This window comes from Mixophyes fleayi, chromosome 4 (assembly GCF_038048845.1).
Source record: "Mixophyes fleayi isolate aMixFle1 chromosome 4, aMixFle1.hap1, whole genome shotgun sequence".
Classification (NCBI taxonomy): domain Eukaryota; kingdom Metazoa; phylum Chordata; class Amphibia; order Anura; family Limnodynastidae; genus Mixophyes; species Mixophyes fleayi.
Window position 1 is genome coordinate 136,064,042 of NC_134405.1, and position 24,602 is coordinate 136,088,643.

At 40.8% G+C, this 24,602-nt stretch overlaps 1 protein-coding gene across 1 annotated transcript in view; it reads right to left on the reverse strand.

The window, feature by feature from the left end:
• The window catches only part of ALPK3 (alpha kinase 3), a 105,906-nt gene extending 101,927 nt beyond the window's left edge, over nt 1-3,979 (reverse strand). Inside the window, exon 1 of the mRNA XM_075208409.1 lies at nt 3,860-3,979. The gene's annotated coding sequence lies outside the window, so the exon portion shown is untranslated. The remainder of the gene's footprint in view (nt 1-3,859) is intronic.
• Nucleotides 3,980-24,602: the final 20,623 nt, after the last annotated feature.

Below are 24,602 nucleotides of genomic sequence, written 5' to 3' on the forward strand. Positions count from 1 at the left end.
TCTAGCTTAAAACAAGCTGTGACTCATCATGCATGATCTATGTGGTGGGACATTCCAAGAGTTAATCATATCAAGGGTCTTGAAGGATCAGATCAATTAAGGAAAATGTTTATGCAGGTTACACTGTTGAATTTAGTTGACTCAGTATGGATAACACTAGCCATAATAATTTTAGGCACCCACTTTTCACTATCTGTGGTCATATTAATAAAATCATCTTCTTGTCATTCAGTACCTAGTAGCAGGAGTAAGGATATAGAAAAGTGTAAATTTTACTGTATATTTGTAACTGTTACAAAATAAAAATGTATATACTTAAACAGTAAAAAGGTGTTTTGTTAAATTAGTAATAAGGGGGGCCTTATCTGCGCTACCCCAGGGGGTAAATGTATCAAGCTGAGAGTTTTCCAGCGGGTTTGAAAAACCAATCAGATTCTAGCTATCATATATTTAGTACATTCTACAAAATCATAGCTAGAATCTGATTGGTTGCTATAGGCAACATCTCCACTTTTCAAACCCGCCGGCAAACTCTCAGCTTGAAACATTTACCGCCAGGTGATCTTATGAGGTGATAGCTGCCAATAGGAGGGGGTATAGGACAAACGTTTAATCCTTGCAAAGAACATCTGCAACTACCACTATCGACTTGAGCGGTAAAAGAGGATTATCTCTATTCGCTGTACTACACTGTTGACCTAATGGGACAGAACAGTGGCTCAGGCTGTTATACATAAGCTGCTTTACTAAAACTTTAGAGCCGCTGAGCGCCCTCATATATATTACCTGCTATACTTTCAAGGAACATTTCTGAATACTATTATCTACCTACGAACTGCTCTCAAAATTTTGATTTGGGTGCACGTTGAAGTACACAGAGTTACAGAGACTGACAGAAATTCACAACCTACCTATACAAAGACCTAAATTTACCCATATCGTTATCTTCATTTACTACCATGTTCAACGGTCAGAATACTTGAATTATACAGAGAAATATAGTGACTCTTAGAGAACCTACCGCCTATTTGTAAAGACCTTTACCCCACCAATATCTGCATGTTATTAGATTGTGTCTCTTGGTTTTAGCACCTGTGGATGTTATTTATGATATTGTGTTTCTGGCCAGAAGCAATTTTTGAATGACTATGAAATGTATTTTCTTTTACACTAACTCTGCAATTATATATGCGCCTTGGAGACTTTATCTATGTTTTGTTAAGTTGAATGAAAAATATGCACTTTACAAAAAGTTGTAATTTATAAATTACTGGGATACAGACATATTGCATATCATTGCATAATCAGTGTAGGCAACCTTTAGCTCCACAGCTGTTTGAGATCTATAAATCCCTCTTACAAAAGACTACAAAGCCTTTCTTTGGCAGTCCATGCTGGGATTTGTGGTTCTTCAAACACCTGGAGAGCAACTTGTTGCCTGCATTTGGTAATTAATGCAATTGATGTTCTTACTCAAGATGCTACGAAAACTGTAATCCTGTCTCTTCATCAGCAACATTTATTTATATAGCACCGATCCCGTAGCACTTTATTAATGGAAATAAACACTGTAATAAACAATACTGGCTAATACAGACAGATAGAGAGGTAAAAGGGAACTCTAACATTCCCTTCAGTTTGTCCCCACTTCAATCCATTCTAAATCATGCTGCAAGACTGATCTTCCTCCATATCTGCTGCTCCAACTTGCAAATATCTGTACTGGCTCCCTCTATGTTCCAGAATTAAAATCAAACACTTTACCCTTACCTACAAAGACATCAACAACATTACCCCTTCCTACATCTCAATGCTTAACTCCAAATAATCTGACTTTCACCATGCCTCCGATCTATGACTCTTCTCCTCTCACATAATCAGCTCTCACTCACCTCTACAGGACTTGTCTCATTTCACTACATACACATGGAATTCCCTATAACACATTGTCAGTCTCAATCCTAGCCTCCAATGCTTTAAACATTACCTGACAAACCACCTATTCTCTGAAGCCTGCTCAACAACCTCCTGATTTCCAAACCAAACCTCGACATGCTACTGGGTATAGCTACCCTATCTGTCCTAAACTACAACCTGAGTCACATTTGCTTGCTAACTGTACCCCCATCCCCACTAGATTGTAAGCATTCAGGAGCAGAGGCCTCTCCATCTTTTATTCCGCAACCACACTTATTGTAGTTACTTTTACATGTCATTGTTCTCTATTTATGCTGTTCCCCCATTGTCCAGCTCTGTGCATCACTGTGTCCCTTTACAAATAAATAATAATATTATACTGACTAGTCGGAATGGATATCTAAGTATATGTTCCTTATGCATTATCTGTGGTATATATCATGTTTTGAATAAGTTGTAAAATGAGCCATCTTATAAAATATCCCTATTTGTGTACAATTTTCTGCCTTTTCTTAAAACTTGCAACACTCTTTCCTCAGCCAGAACAACTAATTTATTTTATTAAATATGCTATATTTGTACTTTAGAATCGTGGAGGGGTGGCTTAATATTTATGTAACTTTACTACAGGTATAAGCTTGATAAATAACTGTAAAGGCAAACATTTCCAGGGCAATTCAGTGGCAAAACCAGCACCAGAATTAAAAGGCCCAATTAGGATTTTTCTTTATTTAGGTGACAAACACCAAAAGACACAAAAGTGCCTCTTTACACATATCCAATAATAAACAGAAAATAACCATAGAATTTTATTTGTAAGTGGTAAAGGCTAATCATCTTAAAATTAGATATGGATTTACAAATACATGTACCTTTCTTTAATGTAGAATAAATGGTCATTAAAATAAAAAAAATTCTATATAAAAAAAAAAAAATATTGCTCCTGTTTATTTGCAAAACACATACCTTTATTTTAAAAAACTCTTGCAATCTATACATATATTTCTAGATTTTTAAGTCTTTTGTGTGGCACACTAGGATTTCTTGTTTTCGCTGTTAATATAAGCCTCTTGGTAAATTCAGTTCAAACAGTTGGTAACTAACAGGTGCTGTAGAAACACCATATTGATTGCAATTCCTTACAACATACATTGTGCCAGTTTTGTTATCCAAGCATTTCAAACAATTAATTTTAAAACATTGAAAAAATCATAACAATTTGACAAACCTATTTTAGCATTTCATGCTCCAACCCCTCTTTTCCATGACATTCTCTTACAGTTAAGATACCATGAGAGTGTCCTTAAAGGGAAAGGGACAAAAGTAACCACAGTAGTGTATTTTACAGTCTAAAAATAGGTATCTACACCATTTTGGTATAAGATTTTAAATAACAGTACCATAATGACAATAAAGTATTCTACTTTTGTACGCTATTTTTAGTTCAGTTCAGAATGTATGTGACAAGTTGTCTGCTGAGTAAATTCATGACATAAGAATACTTCATTGTCATTTGGCTGTCATAGCAGTCAGAAATTAATCTAAAGCTAGCAGATCAGAACAAGCGTTGGAATGTAAGATTATGGTAAACCTAGGTGGTGCCAGTCTTCATTATGTTATAGCAAGATCTGCTTCAAGTCCTACAAATAATTGTTACTTGTAAAACAGCAAGAAAGAGGTTTATAAAGCATGAACTCCCTGACTTAATACAAAGTGTATATTGCAGATACACAAAAAGTTTCTATTACATGTTTCCACATACAATAAGAACAAGGTTTAACCAATCCAAAGCAAGTAACAATCTATTATTTTATATGCAGCCAACATAGGAAAGTGGATCTGCTTATTAAGACTAATAACATTTGCAAAGTGTTCCCAAAATAATTCTTAAATTCAATATATTTGTTCTATAGTCAGCCAGCAAATATAAATCAGATTTTACCGTGCACAGATTAGAGCATCAGCTCCTCATACGAGATGAGCAGAGAAATTCCAGCGGAAGCAGGTAAATATTGTGTGTTTGCTAAATTTCAGTCCCGAACTGATCACTTCTTACCCCTGGCCAAGTCCCCAGCAGCAGCTGTCACTCACAACACGCGCTGCCCACCTTCTATTTATAGACATCCAAGCATAGGGACGGTCACATTTTCCAGGAGGTCTCAATGGCTTGGGAAGTGACTGGATGTTACTGGGGGAGGGTAAATGCACAGAAGACAGCCATACGTAACATGTTTTGGTAGCTGACTTTTGTTTACTGTATTTATATAATACTCACCTCATATACAATGATATATAATAGAACATAATTTCTTTTGAATTATCTTTACTTGCAAGAGACTTTCAATATAGGAACAGCAAAATAGCAGGCATTTAGCTATTACAAATGATGTCTATGACTTCCAGGGTCCCAGTGCAAAATGTCATTTACTGGTTTCCAAAAGTGTCTGTCTTGTGCCTAAATGCAGTATAATACTAGCATGCCAAAAATGTATTATTGTCAGTTTTATTATCTTTTATTATTTATAGCTGGGTATTGATATTGATGGAATACATTCATTTACATCTGAAAGTCTGCTCTGCATATCTAATGTGATCCTACCAAAAAATTAATATCAGACAGGTGGGCCACTAACTACACAAGGGCCCTAGTGTTCTGCACCAGACCAACTGACTGTTGTTCTTCCCCTGACTCCTACAATGTAACAAAAATATTTTTGTAAATAGTTACATCTTACTAAAAAATACAAAACAAATCTAAACTGTTAGATGATGGAGGAATTTTGAGTTCATAAACCATCAAAGGGGAAAATCCATGTTTGGTCTGCCCTGCAGTATCGCATATTATTACCCAACATGTAGAATAAAAAGGTAGGTTCCTAGCTAAAAATCCCCTACAATAGTATATTTAATGCTTACCCTTTATTTTCACACACTGTCCCTGACATTCTTTATCATCAACATTTATTTATATAGCACCAACAAATTCAGTAGCGCTTTACAATTGGAGATTCATTAAATTGTGCTACAGTGCTCACAGTGACTGTAGGCAAAGCACTTAGTGATCAGGCCAGGGTATATTATTTTTGCTTTTAAGAACTAAGGGATAATGATTTTTCCAGAAAACATAACATATACCTGCATATTAATGTCATAGCAATGCTAGCTTTAACATGGTCTGAATTACATTTGTGTTCTGTTGATTGGTATTTACTTTTGCATTGTTCCGTAATAAAGTGGTGGCTTTGTTGTGTGCAGAATAGATTTATTTTATCACTTATTAGTTCCTTATCCGGAAGCGTTTATACCTCAGGTAACCTGACTAGTTCTGCCTTCGCCAGACGTAGCTTTCCTTCATCTATACTGTCTATATGACTCAACCCTTGTCCCATTTCAGAATAACATATGTCAGGTAATACACTTCCAGTGCAAAAAAAATGTTAAAAAAACAGTGTGAATATTTCTTCATCACAACTTATAGGCTCCCTGGAACAGCCTTTACCCTATAAAATGAAACATGGCTGATACAACATCTTGGTCATATAATGATCAAGTCTACTAGACATATGTCACTGACCTTGGTTTGAGTTGATTACTGAACTCTCCTGCACCCTTTGCACTTTCCTGTTTGTATCAGGTTAGCTGTTACTCTCTGCAGACACTGATGCAAGTGGTGTTGGTTTCATTTCATCTAATCACATGGCATCAGCTCCTTTTGAATCAAAGCCCTAGAACTTCTTCTAGATTCTAAACTCACACATCAAGTAACGAAGTTTCCAATGCAGCATTGAGCAATCTTTCCAGTTGCCCAGTGATGCAGCGCATCCTAATAGTAAATAATAATACAATACCATTTGTGAAATACACAAGGGTACCCTCATTTGAAAGACAGGTGTCAGATTTGACAAAAAAGGCAGCCCCTTTTTATATATGTTCTATTGATCAATCAGGTCACTGGACAAAAAAAACCACATACTTACGTAACTAAAAGTATTTGATACATAAGTGTACTCCTGACAGAGATTTCAGGTCAACTGATACATATGGGTTACCATTCTCGTCAGACCTGTAGCTCTTCAGAAAGGTATGACAATCTTTTTCAACTGTTTCCCCAATTTTGATTTCATAAATAAATAAAAAGTGTTCTATTTTGACACCGCATGGAAACTATTGTCCATTCCTGACTCGAGTTAGAAAAGTAATTGACTCCTCATATGATCATCATCATCAACATTTATATAGCGCCAGCAAATTCAGTAGTGCTTTACAATTACGAACAAACAGTAATAAAATAATACTGGGCAATACATACAGGAAGAGGTAAGAGGGCCCTGCTCGCAAGCTTACATGCAATACAGTATCTAATTTCCACAGATGCATTCCTTCCTCACCTTTTTATACCTTTGCAATGCACTCATCTCATAGTTCAAGAAAAATCACACATCACACAAAAAGTGGTAGTAGAGTGATGCATGCTAGGAGTACAAATGTGCAAATTTAATGGGGTATTAATCTTTTTGAGAGACCTGGATCTGTTCAGAAAGGCATGATTATTTCTTCTTCTTAACGCATTCGCTATCTTTTCTTTAGTAAATAAATTAAAAATGCATATTTTTTGCTATTGCAACACTTCACTGAAAGTACTGTCCATTCAAGTCTTGAGTTATAGAAAATAAACAATGGTATTTTATACAAATGCAAAGTCTTCTGAGAAAGAGGAAGTATGAGTTGTGTGGGTACTGCACAGTAAAATTACAGATCAAGTAAAAATTTGATGCCCCAAAAATTGCCAACATTTACTCAGCATTTGGATTTTAAAAAGTGTCTTGGCAGCAATGGGGCTAAATCTGTATTGTATAATAAGATAGCACAATAATTTAGACATACTTTCCATGCAGACTCCTTGTTGAATTATAATGGAGGTGCATAGTGTGACTTCCCAGGTTCCAGAGCAGGAGGGAGCCCATTGCTCTAGCCCATCCACCTGGTGGGGAGTCTGAGCAAACAAAATGGCTCAGCACTCTCTTTTGGCAGCCGTAAGCCTGCCAACTCCCAAGTCTGCAGAGATGGATATTTATTCTTTTGTACGGATGGCAGATTTTAGGGGGCGAGCCTACTAGGAACATTTTAAAAGAAAAAAAACCATGCAGGGACCCAGCCCAAGGTAGCCCCTGGCAGGGCCATCTTTTCCATTGGGCACGATGGGCAGGTGCCCGGGGGCCCCACGGGCAAGGGGGCCGCATAGGCAGGGCTCTTAATTAAAATAAATAATCCTGCAAAAGAAAAAACCTGCAAAAAAAACCTTCAAGGGTCACTGAGCAAGTACATCTATCTATCTCTATCTCTATATATCTATATCTGTATTTCTATACATATATATATATATATATATATATATATATATCTTTATATGTAGGGGCCCCGGAGCACTGCTTTGCCCGGGGGCCCATAATGTTGTTAAGATGGCCCCGGCCCCTGGTTCTTATGCTGTGCACCAGTGATTGAAGTGAGTTGACATACAGTAGCATGCCATACTGCCACTTCTCCCACTGTCTTCATTGTAAAATCATCAAATTCCATTCACTTACACTTTCCATACCGCCACTACTAAATTTCCACTTCAACCATATAAATGTACAGTGTATGCTACAATTCAGAACTATTCTACTTTATCTTGCTGCATATACTGTGCATTTACATATAGTGGTTGCAGTGGAGGTAGGGAAATTTAGAAGTAGCAGTATTAAAAATGTAATGGGAATAGTTTTACAATGAAGGTGATTTTTATTGATGAAAACCAACTAGATACAATGGAACAACCATAATCAACTCATATTACAACAAATGTCCACTTATTTACTAATTAGATACCGCCTTAAAAATATCAAACAATATTAAAACAAAAAAACCAAAAATAAACACACACACACACCAACAAAAAACTAACTTCAGAGTCCATAGCTGTTGGGAGAAAAATAAATATAAAATAAAAATAAAAATGCGTGATTCATATGAAATTATTCATTCAGAAAAATGCCTTCCCATAATTTTGTATTTTTCTTAACCTCTAGAGACTTTATCCACCTTAATTCTGACATAATTCGATCTACGGCCTTCAGATACAGGAAAGGCTCCTGGTTAATCGATACTCTAGTTCTTGTATGCCAGTGGTAATATTTTACAGTTGTTATTATTATATATATTGACTCTCGGTCTATACCATTTATAGTTGATGGAACTCCATAGACTATATCAGAGTATTTCAGAGACCGAAATCTCCTGATCCTAAGTCTATCTGCTATCTCCTTCCATAATGTCCTGCTTCCCCAGCAATCAACTATAAAATGTTGCATTCTTTCCTCCTGATGACAACCCAGAGGAAAATTTCTATCCGAGACTTTTAAATTACCTCTGACAAACGTTTTTCCATGCAATGATAACCAAGCGATGTCAAAAAAACTTTGATGGAAGTCTCACCCCATTTAAAAACTTTAAACTTTCCTGCAAAGTTTTATCCACACAGTCTCTGAGTGCAAGCTGGGAACAAAAGAAAATCCTGCATACTTTAAAATATAGTTCTTTCCTGAACTTATTCTCAAGGTAAGATTTCTCTATTACCCATTTCCTCATAGACTTGAGACCAGATTCCAGATATGGTGGGAGGAAGTCCTGCATCCATCTACCCCTCCTGAGACTACCACCTCGCATCCAAGATTCTGCAAAAGGCAATATCTAATTCCTGATACTGTTTACCCACAGAGAATCAACATTTGAGTCCAAGTTTCCAAAATGTATTTTTAAAAGCAAGGAGTCAAAGAAAACCCGTGGATTCAACATATCCACACCACCCTCTTTTCTCTGTAGGTAAGTGATCCCTCTTTTTATAGGATTCAGTCATAAGAGCTGGAAGAACAGACTAGAGAGTCTGGCTAAAAAAGATTCTGGCAAAGAAAAATTACCGCAACATACAAGAAAACAGGAACCAGGAAAGTCTTTAACATTGTAAACTTTTCTCTGTAGGTCAGCCTCCAGTTTTTCCCCCACTGAACTTTTGCACTTCCGATTCCCAACTTCTCCTCCCAATTTAACCTGGCATTATCTTCCCTACCAAATTTCACCTCTAAGATCTTAATATGGGAGGAGACCTTTGCAAATTCAGGCAGATCAAAATCAGGATCACCTTGCAGTGTCCAAAAAGCTTCACACTTGTCAAGGTTGACCAGAGATCCTGAGGCCACTGAATAGCTTCTGATGGCTGCAGATAGCCTCCAACCCTCACGAGGTTCAGACACCACCACAGTCACATCATCCGCATATGCAACTACAGTCAGAGGCAAGCAGTGGGGGACTTGTAATGACCTCAAAAATGGGTCAATGGCAAAGACATACAAGAGCGGACTCAAAGGGCAACACTGTCTCACCCCCGCCTCAACTCTGAAAGTGTCACCCTGCCAGCCATTAATCAGAGTGAAGCTCTCTGCCTCTTTATATAAAGTTTTTAACCAATCAATAATTTGTCCCGGGATACTGTACTTTGACAAAGTTGCCCACAGATAATCATGATCTACTCTATCCAGACCAACATCATACTTCCCACACCCAAGGGTTTTGCATCTCTCAAACATCTCTCTTATTGAGATGACTGCTCCAGAGATGTTCTGCCCTTTTACTGGTCAAACTGACAGCACGATAAGAGTGCTGGGGACAGACACACTAATCTAGAAAACAAGATTTTTGCAACAATCTTCCTATTGACAGTCAAAAGGGTTATTGGCCTCCAAATCTTGATTGTCGCCAGGCTCTTTACCCTTGGACAACAAAATCAATGATGATACCCTCATGGACAGAGGCATCCATAGCTTTTCAAAACAGCTTTTATACACCTCCACCAGAATTGGAGCAAGGAGGTCTTTAAATTTTTTATAACACTTGGCTACTATACCGTCTGTTCCTGTTGCCTTCTATTGATGCAAATTATCAATCTCTGTCTTAAACTCTTCCACTGTTAATTCTGCTGTCAAGGGGGAGAAGTCCAAATTGGCAGTATCAGGTTTAGGAGTTGCCTTCAAGGATTGAGACATCTTTTCTTTATCCAAAACCTTTTTCTGAAACAAGTCAGCATAGTACGATTTCACCACTTCGAAAATACCCACCCTAGACTCTTGTAAATGACCCTGGGAGTCAATGAATCCGGTCATTAATTTTTTTGCAACTCTCTCTGCAATTTTCAAAAGATTCAGGTGCCCCTTGGGACCGGTAATCTCTTTCTAGGATCAAAGATTTGTATCTGCTGTACTGATGGTGCCTTATCTCAGACTTCAGTCGGTTAATCTTTTTTCCTGCCTCACTCCCCTAAGTGACTAATTCTTTATGAAGTCTTAGATACTGGCTATACTTACTCTTTCCCCTACTAGCTGACAGCCTCTTAAACAGAGAAACAATATACATCTTGACATCCTCCCACCAATCAGCACTGCTTTTATAAAAATCCAGCCTTTCCTGTTGTCGCTCTAAGAGGGATTTTACCTGACCCTGTACAACAGAATCCTCTAACAAACCGGCATTAAGTCTCCATAGCCCTCTACCCACATCTGGGTGCTTTATAGGACCCAGGCAGAAATACAGGGCCACATGATCAGAATGAGGAACTCATTTTTGACTTATCTTATTAACAACTTCTGTAGGACTCACAAAAGTCAGATCTATTCTACTACTTCTTCCACCACAAAGTAAGTGAAGCCAGGTTTTCTACCATCTTGTTCAAAAACATTGCATAAGTCGGCTTGCAAAATAATCCTATTCAGGACCTTAGAATCTCTATTCAACATTCTACCAGAGGTTCTGTCACTTGGCATCCTAACTACATTAAAATCCCCAGTCAGGACCACTGGAACAGATGTAAAATAGATACTGCTTAACTTCATGGAATAAACTGATTCTTTCTGGCACTGTCTGGGGTCCATAAACATTGATGAGCCTGAGTCTCCTGCCCTGAAGTGTTACCTCTGAAAGCAGACATCTACTCATCAACACCTCTGTCAGTCTATGTACAATGACATCTTGAGTGTTAAACAGAATTGCAACTCCTGCATATGACTCCACAGCCAGTGACCAGAAAGATGGTCATATTTGCCAGTCTCTCTGAGCTACCCTTAACTGCCCTATTGTAGATAAGCATGTCTCCTGTAAAAAGACACATCTGCATCCAAATATTTCAGATGGTCATAGACTGCATGCCTAGTTTGCCTGACCTTAATGCTATTCACATTACTGGTGATCACTCGTAAAGAAAAAATCTGCCATTATAGCATCATTATAAGTCAGAGTCACCTTGCCGACCTCTTGATTCCATATCGGACCCTACTTGCCCCTTCTCAGGAACAGACCTTCTTTTAGTTGGTGGGTCATCTTCTGACTCTACATCACATTCCCGTGCCACTCTTTTCAACTCCTGCTCCAATTCTAATGCATCCAACCAACAGGCATCAGTATCCGACTCAGATAACAGCTCATATCTATTGGAAGTAACTGTTACTTCTACACCTGCTCTTCCCTAAACCTTTTTCTTTTTCCCTGGTTTTTGAACAAGGCTCCATTCACCTTCAGGCTTATGAGAGTGTTATGCACGTTTTGTCGCTATCCAATAATGATTGTCCAATCTCGATTTGTGTTTCCAAAGCACAAAGTAATTTATTATCCAAAAGTAGCAGAATAATTTAAGCGAAATAAATATAAGTACAGCCGTTACTTATCGCAGGCGCTCTGGATCCAGTGAACAGTCATTCAGGTCTGAAGGCTGTGGTCAAGGAAGACTGGTCAAGAGCTCAGAGACCCTGCTTATATGCAGTCAGAAATACAGTAGAACAATGCAGATGATGTGGCTTGCTTCTATTGGTCCAGGCTTCAGGAAGGTCCAGTGTACTGCAGGTCATAGGCCAGTTCAAACCAAAATATCCAAAGGTCATCTCTCCAGGGGATGTGTTCCGACTTTCCCGCCAAGAATCAAGTTTCAACAAGTCCATTAGCATTTTACAGTTGGTATCACTTTAAACATTTATTCCCTAACATTGCTAACTAGAGTATGCAATGTGCTATCTCTTCAGCGAATGAACCGGACAACTGCTGATGAATAGGGTAATAAAATGATACTAAACATGACATAGTTCCTGCAACCTGAACCTTTGATTTCATTAACATGTATATAACTTATAATACTAAAACATAAGTACTGCTATATTTCGAAATAAATAACTATGTGTTGCAATTACAATTAATGTGTACTAATTACAAATGTGTATGTTTGTGTGAATGTGTGTAAAACTGTAAAAATTGTTATTGCCAGGTGTGGCGGCTGGATACGCCCTTCCACGCCGTAGCGTGCTCTACGCATAATTTTAAACAAAGACAACCAAGTTTGCTCAATATTAATTGAAATGACTTTATCCAATTTGCTGACTTCGACACATGGGTGCCATGGTGACATGTACTCATCAGCCACGAGAATGAGCAGAGTGAGAAAGAGGATATGGGATGATTATTTCTGGTAGTGTAGATAGTTGTAGGTCAGTGAGTGAGGAGAGTGCATGGAGCAGAACAGTTTATGGGTATAGACAAGCATGGTGGGAAGTCATGAGGGGGAAATAATAATGGAAGAGGGAGAAATAGGATGCTGAGAGACAAGAGTAATTTGGAAAGAAATGTGATGAAAACTAGAGATGCTCAGGCTTGGTTCATCGGAATCCGAACACACCCCAACTTAGGGGATCCTAGTACTGAGCCGAGTCGGCTCGGTACTTTCGTGCTTTTTCGGATTCGAAAACGATGCAAGACGCCATTGTGACGTTATCGGATCTCGGATCTCCAGAGTTTTGGAATCTATAAATACCGCCCTCCACGGCGATCAAGCCCCATTTGAGAGAGGGACACAGAAGGGGTAGCATAGAGTGTAGAGCAGTTGGGCAGGCAAAGTTAGAGAATTGGTAGAGGAGGGTGGCAGCAGTGTTAAAGAAAGAAATCAGTGACAATCAGGAGAGCTCCATAGCTCCAGTGTTAAATGATCTCATTGCAGAAAAATACAAATACTAGTGCTGCTGGCAGGGTTGGTGTAATTCTACAGTCCAATTCTACGGTGTTATATAGGTAACACACAGATAGGAGAGATGCATTCGTAATTCTCATTGCATAAAAATAAAAAAAACTAGTGCTGTCAGGGTTGGTGTAATTCTGCAGCAAGATTCTACTGTTATATAGGTAACACAAAAAGGTGCGTTGCTAATTGTCATTACTGAAGTACAAATACTAGTCCTTGCAGGCTTTTTTCTGAATTTGCCTCAAAAAGTGTACGGTGTTATATACACCCAAAGACAAGAGCTCCATTGCTCCATTGCTAATTGTCATTGCTGAAATACAAATACTATAGTCTTTGCAGGCTTTTCTTCTGAATTTGCATCAAAATGTGTACAGTGTTATCCAAATGGATTCACAGCAGTACACAGAAGAGCAGGAGCAGCAAGCGGCTGCTGACACCAGTCCTGATGATAGTAATCCCTGTACGTCATCTGGTAAAGCCTATGAAAAAGTACATAGTCTTTTTAAGTCAGGGAAACAAACATCTAAAAAAACACCTTTTACCGTGGTCAAGAAAAAAAGAGCTGTAATCCAGGCAAAGTTATCTACCGGAAAAAAAAAATTGCCAACATGCCATTCTACACATGCAGTGGCAAACAAAGAATGAGGCCTTCGCCTTTCTCTATGAGTGCGAGATTTAAAGCGGTTACTGATGCATCTTCTTGTAAGGTCACTCATGACCAAGCAAGGCCAAGTAATTTGGACTCAAAAAGTGGTGCCCAAATGCTTTTACGTGTAAAAGCCGAGCTGGAAGAAAACAGTAAGGCATTAGAGGAAAATGTATGCTCAGATTCAGAAATGACACCAATCCCTGAGGAGAGTCCATCCACGAGTGTTATGTGTAATCGTGACTATTCTGATAGTGTACCCATAAAGAAGGGCCCTTTCAGCATTTCTGCTGATGTGTGCCTGAAAAGCCTGAGTGTAGCCGGTGATACACCAATTGAGGATGCCACTTTGGAATCGGATGGGGCAGAGTGGCTATAAGAGCAGATGAGTGAAAATAACATATATGCAATAACCATATTAAGCAAGATTGAATGAGCAAGGGTAAATATGGTCACAACTGTCCTTCAACTTCTTCATATTTACCCTTGCTCGTTCAATCTTGCTTAATAGCCTTCCTTAAAGCCTTCCAGTCTCATGCCTAAAATCCCACCGGTCGGCTACCTCTCTTTCTCATCCCTTCTTCCCTTCTCCCCCTTCCTCGACTCCGTCTCCGTTTCTCCCGTCTCTCCGTCTCATCCATGTGTCTGTCTGTCTTCCCCTCCCTTTAGATTGTTCGCTCCTTTGAGCAGGGCTCTCCTACCTTCTGTTTCCATCACTTTTAACTGCGCTCTCCAGCTACTCAGCTCTCCTCCTCTCAGTCCCTCTGCCCTCTGTCTCCTCTCGCTTCTCTCCGCTCCCCTCAGTGACTCTCAACCTGTCATCCGTGCCCACCCTCTTGGGCCATAGTTACCTGCCTATACTCACTTTTCCCCTCCCTCCCTCTCTTTCATGCTGTGCCTGAGCCCCCAGAGTTATAGTGCTTACTGTTACTTGTACTGTGCTGTTTCACCTTGTACTGTGCCATTGTTTGTCCTTGTACGGCGCTACGGATACTTTGTGGCGCCCTATAAATAAAAATTAATAATAATAATAATTAATAATATCGTTATTGCATATATGTTATTTTCACTCATCTGCTCTTATAGCCACTCTGCCCCATCCTGATTCATCTCCTCTGAACACACTGGTTATTTCTGCATTTCCCTCTACCATAAGGAACGTCCCCTCACGCACTACCCGTTCCTTCTCAGCAATAGCTGCGTGTGCAACATCACACCACCCCATGGCAGTATATCACCCAAGGTGGAATTCCACCCTGTATATGCTTCTGAGGATGGAGGAACAGCGAAAAGCCATCCACGCTTACTCCACAAGCCATGACATTAGGAAAGGAGGGGAGATGTATTTTAGTCAAGCGCAGTGGAGAATACTTTCCGTGTTGTGCAAGGTGCTGAAACCATTTGAAGTAGTCACCTGTGAAGTGAGTTCAGACACTGCGAGCTTGAGTCAAGTTATTCCCTTAATTAGACTTTTGGAAAAGCAGCTTGAGAAACTGAAGGAGTGGATTAAACAAAGCAATTCCGCTAAGTATGTCGGACCTGTAGATCAAGTACTTTATTCGCTTCGCCAGGATCCAAGAGTTATCAAAATCTTGAAATCGGATCACTACATTTTGGCAACTGTGCTTGATCCTCGGTTTAAGACCTATGTCTTCTCTTCGTTTTCAACTGACCCAGATCTGAAGAGATGCAAGGAGCTCCTGGTGAGCAAGATGACAGCTCAAGTGTTACATTCCAGGACAGTATCTCCTCCTTCAGTTTCTCACTCAACTGCTGCTAGGAAAAACTTTGCTTTCCCAAGACACCCAGGGATGATGCAGATGACTCTGCACCAAAGTTTGACATCTGATATGGTCTAAAAAAAAAAGAATTGACCAAAAAACGTGACAACTCTGCCGTAACTCCACCTGATCCTACTATCAGCATCCAAAGGATGGTGTAGGATTATTTTTACTACAGCATAGAAATAGACACATCAGACAGTCCCTTTACATACTGGGAGAAAAAAAAAAGGGAATTTGGAGACCCATGTACCAACTCGCTTTGCACTGCCTAAGCTGCCCACCCTCCAGTGAGTATTTGGAAAGAGTTTTCAGCGCAGCCGGGAACCTTGTCAGCGATTGGTGTAGGAGGCTACTTCCTCAAAATGTGGAAAAGATGATGTTCATAAAAATGAACTTCAAGTTCCGCGAGGAAGGCCTTTCCCGCCAATAACATCAAAATACTGAGACTTCTGTAACGGTGGATTCCAGCGGTGATGAATTAATAATGTGTGAGGAAGATGTACACACTGATGACAGTGAGGATGAGGCTGAGGATGATGACAACAACATCTTGCCACAGAAGAGTTCATTATCAACACTGTTACCTTAGGTGGCTTAAGACCATTGTTACCTTGATATGTGGGGGCCCAAACAAACCAAGCACTTCAGCCACAAGGAGTGGCAGTTTTGTGGCTGAAGTGCTTGTTTTGTTAAAGTGTGCATGTCATTTTTAAGATCCAACATAAGGGTGGGTGGAAGAGCCCAAGGACAATTCCATCTTGCACCACTTTTCTTTTCTGCCACTGTTGTGTGACAATGTGTCCTAGATATGGTAGGAACTGCCGTGTGTTTGAGTAATTGCTTTGTCGCTTAGCATCCAGCCAGGTCGCTGCAGTATTTGTCCGAAAGTGTATGAAAATAATAATGTGATCTGTGAGGTGGTCAAAATTGACTGCAAATGATTTGAAATTAGTGTTAGTGGGGTTAATAATAATGTAGGATCAAAAGAAGTGCAAAATTATGTGATTTTAGCATATTTTTGTTAGGAACTCCCAAGCCAGTACAGTGAAACTCGGGGTCTACTCTGAAGGCCCGGTGTTCGCTGGAGCCCCTAGTGGTGGGGACAGACTGGGCTGCGGGCCGACCGAGGGTCGAGTAACGTATACTGACTTAAAGGAGTACCCAGGAGTGGAGTGATTGGCAGGCTGTAGATAAGAAGAATCCTAGGTCAAAGGGTCACAAGCACAGATGCAATATCCAGAGACAAGCGAAGGGTCAGACACACAGGCAGAGAAGCAAAATCTGAAATCCAGGCAAAAAGGTCGAGGTCAGAAGAGAAGGGTCACAGGTCCAAGAACAAGCAGGGGTCAAAACACGGGTAGTCAATCCAAGGTAGCAAGAACCAAACAGATAGCACAAGCAGGCAGCAGGACTGAGGACAGAACGCTATAACTGTCAGTGAGGCTGCAGTAAGCGAGCCGCGGCGGTGCTAGTACCCCCCCCTTGAGGAGGGGTTAAGGAACCCCGACATCCAGGCTTAGTGGGAAACTTCCTAAAAAATTCTTTAATGAGTCTTCCAGCGTGCAGACGTCTCTGCGGTATCCAAGAATGCTCCTCAGGGCCATAACCCTTCCAATGTACGAGGAATTGGAACTTGGCCTTGAACCTTCCTTGAGTCAAGGATTTTTTCAATAATATATTCGTGGTCTCCGTTCACCATCAGAGGCCTGGGCCAGTTAGAGAGAGACCGATTAAACTTGCTGGGAGCAGCGACTTTCTTCAGAAGTGAACAATGAAAGGTCGCAGGAATTTTTAAGGAGGTTGGTAGTTTTAATCTAAATGCCACTGGGTTATTTTTCCTCTCAATTGGAAACGGTCCAATGTATCGGGGCCCCAGCTTCCTACAAGGTTGCCGCAACTTGATGTTCCGTGTGGATAACCAAACCTGATCTCCCACTTTCAATGAACAAGGTCTACGGTGACGGTCAGCGAAGACCTTGGATTTTCGGGAAGCTTGACCTAATGCAGCGTGCACCTTTTTCCAGACGGACCTCAGCCTGGCCGTAAAAGCAGGCGTTCCGGAATCCCCGCAGGGAACAGTAGTAGAGAATGAGTTGGATTTTGGGTGAAACCCGAACTTGCAGAAAAACGGGGAAGTATGAATAGTGGAATGGCAAGAATTATTGTACGCAAATTCTGTCCAGGGCAAGAGAGAGGACCAGTTATCGTGGAATTTAGACACATAGATGCGCAGAAACTGTTCCAGAGCCTGGTTCGTCCTCTCTGTCTGTCCATGCAACTGGGGATGATACGCTGAGGACAGACTGATAGAGATCCCGATGGAGTTACAAAAGGCTTTTCAAAACCGGGCAATAAACTGGGATCCTCGATCTGATACGATATCTTCAGGAGTCCCATGAAGACGAAAAATATGTGTCAATAACAAGGTGGCCAAGGTCCTGGCATCCGGTAACTTGGGCAATGATATAAAATGTGCCATCTTACTGAACCGATCCACAACTACCAGGATGGTGTTATGTCCTGCGGATACTGGTAGGTCGACAATGAAATCCATCGACAAATGGGTCCAAGGCCTGCTCGGCGCCGGCAAGGGTAACAATAGCCAAGAAGGACGGTTCCTATCCGTTTTGTTTTTAGCACACTCAGGACAAGCCCGAACATAATTCTCCACATCGTCTGACAAGGTGGGCCACCACAGCCAACGAGAAAGAACCTCAATAGTCCTACGAATTCCCGGATGGCCAGCAGAGCGGTTGTTGTGGCCTTCAATGAGAACAGATTTCCTTAAATGTACTGGGACAAATAATTTGTTGACCGGTGTCTGAACTGGAGCGATTCTCTGGAAGTGCCGGATAGTTGCTCCTAGATCCTGGGTGAGTCCAAGATGAACAGTAGTTGTAGGAACAATAGGCAACGGATCAGGAGACTGAGGATGATGGGCCAAAAAACTTTGAGACAAGGAATCAGCCTTTTATTTTTAGAACCTGGACGGAATGTAATAATGAAGTTAAATCTAGTGAAAAATAAGGCCCAGCGGGCCAGCCTAGGATTCAGGGTTTTAGCGGTCTGGATGTATTGGTTTTTATGGTCCGTGAAGATGGTGATGGTATGAGTAGCTCCCTCTAACCAATGTCGCCATTCCTCCAGTGCCAACTTAATGGCCAACAATTCACGATTGCCGACATCATAATTACATTCGGCAGATAGAAATTTTTTAGAAAAAAATGCACAAGGATGTCATTTTTTGCTTCTTGGGTCTTTCTGAGAAAGGATGGCGCCAGCACCGATATCTGAAGCGTCCACCTCTACAATGAACGGAAGTTCCGGATCAGGATGTCTCAGCACTGGAGCAGAAATGAAAGCAGCTTTGAGTGCCGAGAAACTCGCCAATGCCTCCGAAGGCCACTTTGCTTGGTTAGCTCCCTTTCGAGTGAGGGCAGTGATAGGAGCCACTAACGAGGAAAAAGAATCAATATATCTACGGTAATAATTTGCGAATCCGAGGAACCTCTGGATCGCCTTCAGATTAGTAGGGAGGACCCAATCCTGGATTGCTCGAATTTTGGCAGGGTCCATTGCGAATCCTGACGAGGAAATAATATATCCCAGGAATGACACTGTGGCCACCTCAAATTCGCTTTTCTCTCTTTTTGCATATAGGTGATGTTCCCGTAATTTCAGCAGAACTTGGCGAACATGCTGACGGTGCTGAAGTAAAGACTCAGAGTAGATTAAAATATCATCCAGATATACAACTACAGTTTTACCCAGGAACTCTCATAAAACATTGTTGATCAGGTCCTGGAAAACCGCCGGAGCGTTGCATAACCCGAATGGCATCACGAGATATTCATAATGTCCCGACTGGGTATTGAAAGCGGTCTTCCACTCATCCCCTTTCTTGATTCGAATAAGGTTGTAAGCCCCTCTGAGGTCAATCTTCGAAAATATAGTGGCAGATTTTAATTGATCAAACAACACCAAAATCAACGGTAACGGGTACATATTCTTAATAGTGATGTTATTCAGTCCATGGAAATCAATGCATGGTCTAAGACTGACATCTTTTTTTGACACGAAAAAGCAACCTGCGCCTACGGGAGATTTAGAAGGACGTATGAATCCCTTTTTCAGGTTTTCCTCTACGTATAGCTCCATGGCCTGAGTCTCCGGAATGGACAAGGAGTATAATCGCCCTTTGGGCAACTTGGAACCCGGGACTAAATCAATGGCGCAGTCATATTTTCGATGTGGAGGAAGGGAATCAGCTTTCCTTTCGCAGAACACATCAGTGAAGTCCTGGTAGGGTACCGGCAAAAAGTCTGGACTAGGCTGTAGGATTATAAGCGGCAGGGTCAAGCAAGACGTGGAACACTCGGGACTCCAACGAGTAATCTCTCCACTTTTCCAGTCAATAAGGGGATTATGACTGCGAAGCCAGGGATACCCCAATATCAAAGGAGCAGAGGGACAAGTAATAAGATAGAAGGAGAGCTCCTCCGTATGGAGGACTCCTGCAGACAACCGAACCATTGGAGTCCTAGCGAGAATCCTTCCCCCAGGCAAGGGGTTACCATCCAAACCACATGTGGTGATGCTTGATCCTAACTTGATATGCGGAATATCAATCGTCTGAGCCAAATGTAGGTCCAGGAAATTACCAGCCGCACCACTGTCAAGAAAAGCTTTCAGGTCCATGGATCTCCCACGGAAGGTTAGACGTCCAGGGACTAATAAAGAATTTTCTGAAGAGGTAATCTGAAGACCCAAGCGCACCTCTTCACCTGCACTTAGGCTTTGGAGTTTCCCGGCTTGTTGGGACATGAACGAACTAAGTGGCCTGGTTGACCACAATACATACACAGGCCTAGTGAGCGTCTTCTGGATCGTTCCTCCGGAGGCAAGCGGTAAGCGCCCAACTGCATGGGTTCAGAGGAATCGGGCAAAGTGTTATCGAAGCTAGCGAAAGCATCCATATGAGCAGAGGACTCCCGTTCAGACTTCCTTTCTCTGATTCGACGATCAATTTTTATAACAAGTTGCATCAAGTTCTCCAGCGTGTCGGATATCGGATACTGGACTAAGGAATCCTTAATCTGCTCGGTAAGTCCTAAGCGAAATTGACTTCGCAAAGCTGGGTCGTTCCAGGCGCTATCAGTGGACCATCGCCGAAATTCCGCACAATACTCTTCTGCGGAGCGACGTCCTTGCCTTAGCGTTCGGAGATGAGACTCAGCTGAGGCTACCCTGTCCGGGTCATCGTACAACAACCCCAGAGCTTGGAAAAAGGCATCCACTGACTGCAAGGCTGGGCTTGTTGAAGGCAAGGAGAAGGCCCAAGACTGAGGGTCACCCTGGAGTAAAGAGATGATGATCCCTACCCTTTGTTGTTCAGAACCAGAGGAACGTGGTTTCACACGAAAGTACAACTTGCAGCTCTCTTTGAAATTACGGAAGGCTGACCTGCTTCCAGAGAATCGGTCAGGCAAATTCATCTTAGGCTCCAGTGTGTCACCAGCGGGAACTTGCTGGAGCTGCAGGTCTCTGGAAGCCCCTTCTTGGACTACCAGGCGCTGGGATAAATTCTGCATCACTTGGGAAATTGCCTGTATCTGATTGGCCAGAATCTGGGCTGGGGACAGATTCGACTCCTCGCCGTCCATGGCAGTATGATACCAATCTGTCTAGGCCGGTTATAATGTTAGGAACTCCCAAGCCAGTACAGTGAAACTCGGGGTCTACTCTGAAGGCCCGGTGTTCGCTGGAGCCCCTAGTGGTGGGGACAGACTGGGTTGCGGGCCGACCGAGGGTCGAGTAACGTATACTGACATAAAGGAGTACCCAGGAGTGGAGTGATTGGCAGGCTGTAGATAAGAAGAATCCTAGGTCAAAGGGTCACAAGCACAGATGCAATATCCAGAGACAAGCGAAGGGTCAGACACACAGGCAGAGAAGCAAAATCCGAAATCCAGGCAAAAAGGTTGAGGTCAGAAGAGAAGGGTCACAGGTCCAAGAACAAGCAGGGGTCAAAACACGGGTAGTCAATCCAAGGTAGCAAGAACCAAACAGATAGCACAAGCAGGCAGCAGGACTGAGGACAGAACGCTATAACCGGCAGTGAGGCTGCAGACCTCACTGCCTTAAATGTACAGGTGAGCCAATCAGAGTCTAGCTCTGCAAATTACTCCCAGGAGCTGACTGATGAAATAATTACAGCCTAATAGCCAGCAGGCTATTAGGTCCCTCTGCGCACGCGCCCCGCTGTCCCCTGTTGCCGGGACGCGGCGCTACACTGCTGGGCGTCCGGCCGTTGCCTCAGCAACGGTCGGGAGTTAGAGGGAAGTGACGTCCCGGTCATCATGGTGACGGCCGGGACGCTGGGGCAGGCAGGAAGCGAGCCGCGGCGGCTGTGAGTACCGCCGCGGCTCGTGACAATTTTAGCAATTTTTCTAAAAAAATACAGATCCAAAACCAAAACACACGAGGGTGGTTTTGCCAAAACCAAAACACAAAGCTAGATCCAAAACCAAAACCACTTCACGGGGGTCAGTGAGCATTTCTAGTGAAAACGAGTAGGACAAATAAAGAAGGTAGATTGTGTATGTGCTTGGATGAGTCGTCAAACAGAAACAAGTTATAGACAGTTATCCCCACCCTCTTTGTTATTAGAGCGATATAAAAATACAATAATAGACAAACATAATGAAGATGCAATCGAAGTAACAACCAATGCAAATAATTCAGATTCATTAGTGAGTTTATTAATGTCCGTGTATTATTTCTGCATAAATGTTAAGTGGATAAGTCTAAAATATTGTGATGCTGCACAAATTTGACAAACTATGAATCAGTAGATTTCAATTGACAGGTCACCTATAATTATCCTTCTGACATGCCACGTGTTGTGCTTAAAACATTTACAGATCTCTGTTTTAAGGAATAACTTATCAATATGGCTCTCCAATATCATAAAGTATTATTTAGTGTTTGTTTCTTTATGTAACAAGGCCCCCAACCAATCAAGTCTCATTACAGTATAGAAACAAGTTTATCTTTAAATAGAGATATTGTAGGAGGGTGATTGTGAGTTGACATATGCAGTATGCTTTTTCTTTGAGCTGCTGATAAAATCAGTAATAATTTTTTTTCTCTGTTTTGGAAGTTGAGCTGTAATAGTGGAGTTTCCCATGTTGCCCATTCAGGGGAAAGTGGAATGTAGCTTAATAAATAATCAAATGCATATTGATGTTTACTCATGGGACATTTCCAGAGGTAATTATAGAGAGTAGACGATACTGTTTGGCATTTAAGACACCTATGATATATGTTATATTTCCCTATACATACTTGCCGTGAGCATAGCAGCAGAAAATAATAAGTTGTTGTTCTCTATCAAAATGGATATGTTGGAAAAGTTCACGCCAGTGCAATACCATACTATTTTCTGGTGGTCAAGAGAACACCTCAACATATTAGAATGTGTGGTAATGGCTTTCCTACCATTAAGTGTATTAATTAATAGGGTTTCAAGGGTATTACTTAAAACTAAAGTTTAAACAACTGACTCATAATTAATAGAACTTTAGAACCTTCACATTGCATGCTATATGTTTTTAAGTTACAGGTGCTTGGAACAAGATCTGATTTTGCTTCTAACAGGAGCAGCCCATGTTACTGTATTGAATTTGATTGTTATGCTATAAGTGTCAACTAAAATAAGATTCATTCAATACTACCAACCTATTAATGATTCATTCTAGTGTATAAGGTGGTGTCAGGGGTATTGGAAAGCTTTTAAAGTTTAAACATGTCTAATAGTTTTACTTCTATAATCTTTGGTTTAAAAAATGAAGACTCGAGTTTTACAAAATGTAGCATTTGTGTTTGCTTGTATAATACCAATGTTTTTGTTGTGAGCTCTGTAAGAGGTCGAATACATGTAATACCTGCATTTGTCCATGTAGTGATGTCCATGTTGTAGTGGTAGGAATAGTGAGTGCTGACCGTTTAATTTAAGTTTACTACGCAGTGTGTGCCAGGTGGAACAATAAGTCATCAACAATGTATTGTCAAAAATCTTAGAAGGGATATCCTGTTCATGTAGGTGTAAAAACTAAAAAGCATATAAAGCTCATATTTTGTAAGAATAACATTTCAACATTAGAAAGTGTGTGCAAAGTTGTACGTATTATGAATCCAATGTAGTCGAGAATAGCTGTATAGTTATATAATTTTAAGTTTGATAAGTCTAAACCTCCTTCAGTTTTACTTTACTGAAGCTTAATGACAGTAATCCTTTATATTTTGCCATATGACATTTTTAAACTATATTGATCAGTGATCTGCAACATTTGCAAAAGATAAAGTGGTTTTGGGAATGTAATGAGTTTAGTTTTGACGTTCCATGGATATGATATTTGTAGGTGCCATCCACATCTTATCTCCTCCTTTACGGCTTTAATAATTTTGTCCATATTAAGGTCATGTAGTATTTTTGGAAATTGAAAAGTAAGGCAGTGTTTTGCCCCATGAAGAGCTGTTTACTCAGTGTCTGTTGAGTTATTATATTTAATAACATGGGAATGGATTTTTCAAGATTTATTGTGAATTCCAAGAAGGTGGTCTACAAAAGTAGTAATTTTACTTTCCATATCTGCAATGAAAATATCTTTGAGGACTAGCTAGGATTGTAAAATTCTTAGTGAGGGATCAATGGCCAAATTGAATTGAAGTGGTGAGAAGGGGCAGGTAGGTCATATTCCTCTTGTCATGCCATCAGGGTATTCACAAATTTTATGTATTACTGATTAAGTGACAGAAGCAGTGAAAAGAAATTGAGAGAAAATGTGTTCAAACGCTCTAATCTCAAATATCTTTTGTAAGGAAAAAACCAAGAAACCTTGTCAAATGCTTTATCAGTGCTGAGGCCAAGTAATAGGTCTGATGAGGACTTCTTAGACGCAGCATCTGCTACTGTTGCTATCGCCATCCTTACTGCATTTACAGAATGCCTATCATAGGTGAAGGACATATAATGAGAAGTGAGTAACTTTGGTAGAAGAGATTGAAGTTAATACCCAATGATTTTGTGCAACGTCTTAAAATCCGAGTCAATAGTGTGATAAATGTATAGAAGGATATATAAAGGGTTTTTGATTTGCTAATGAAT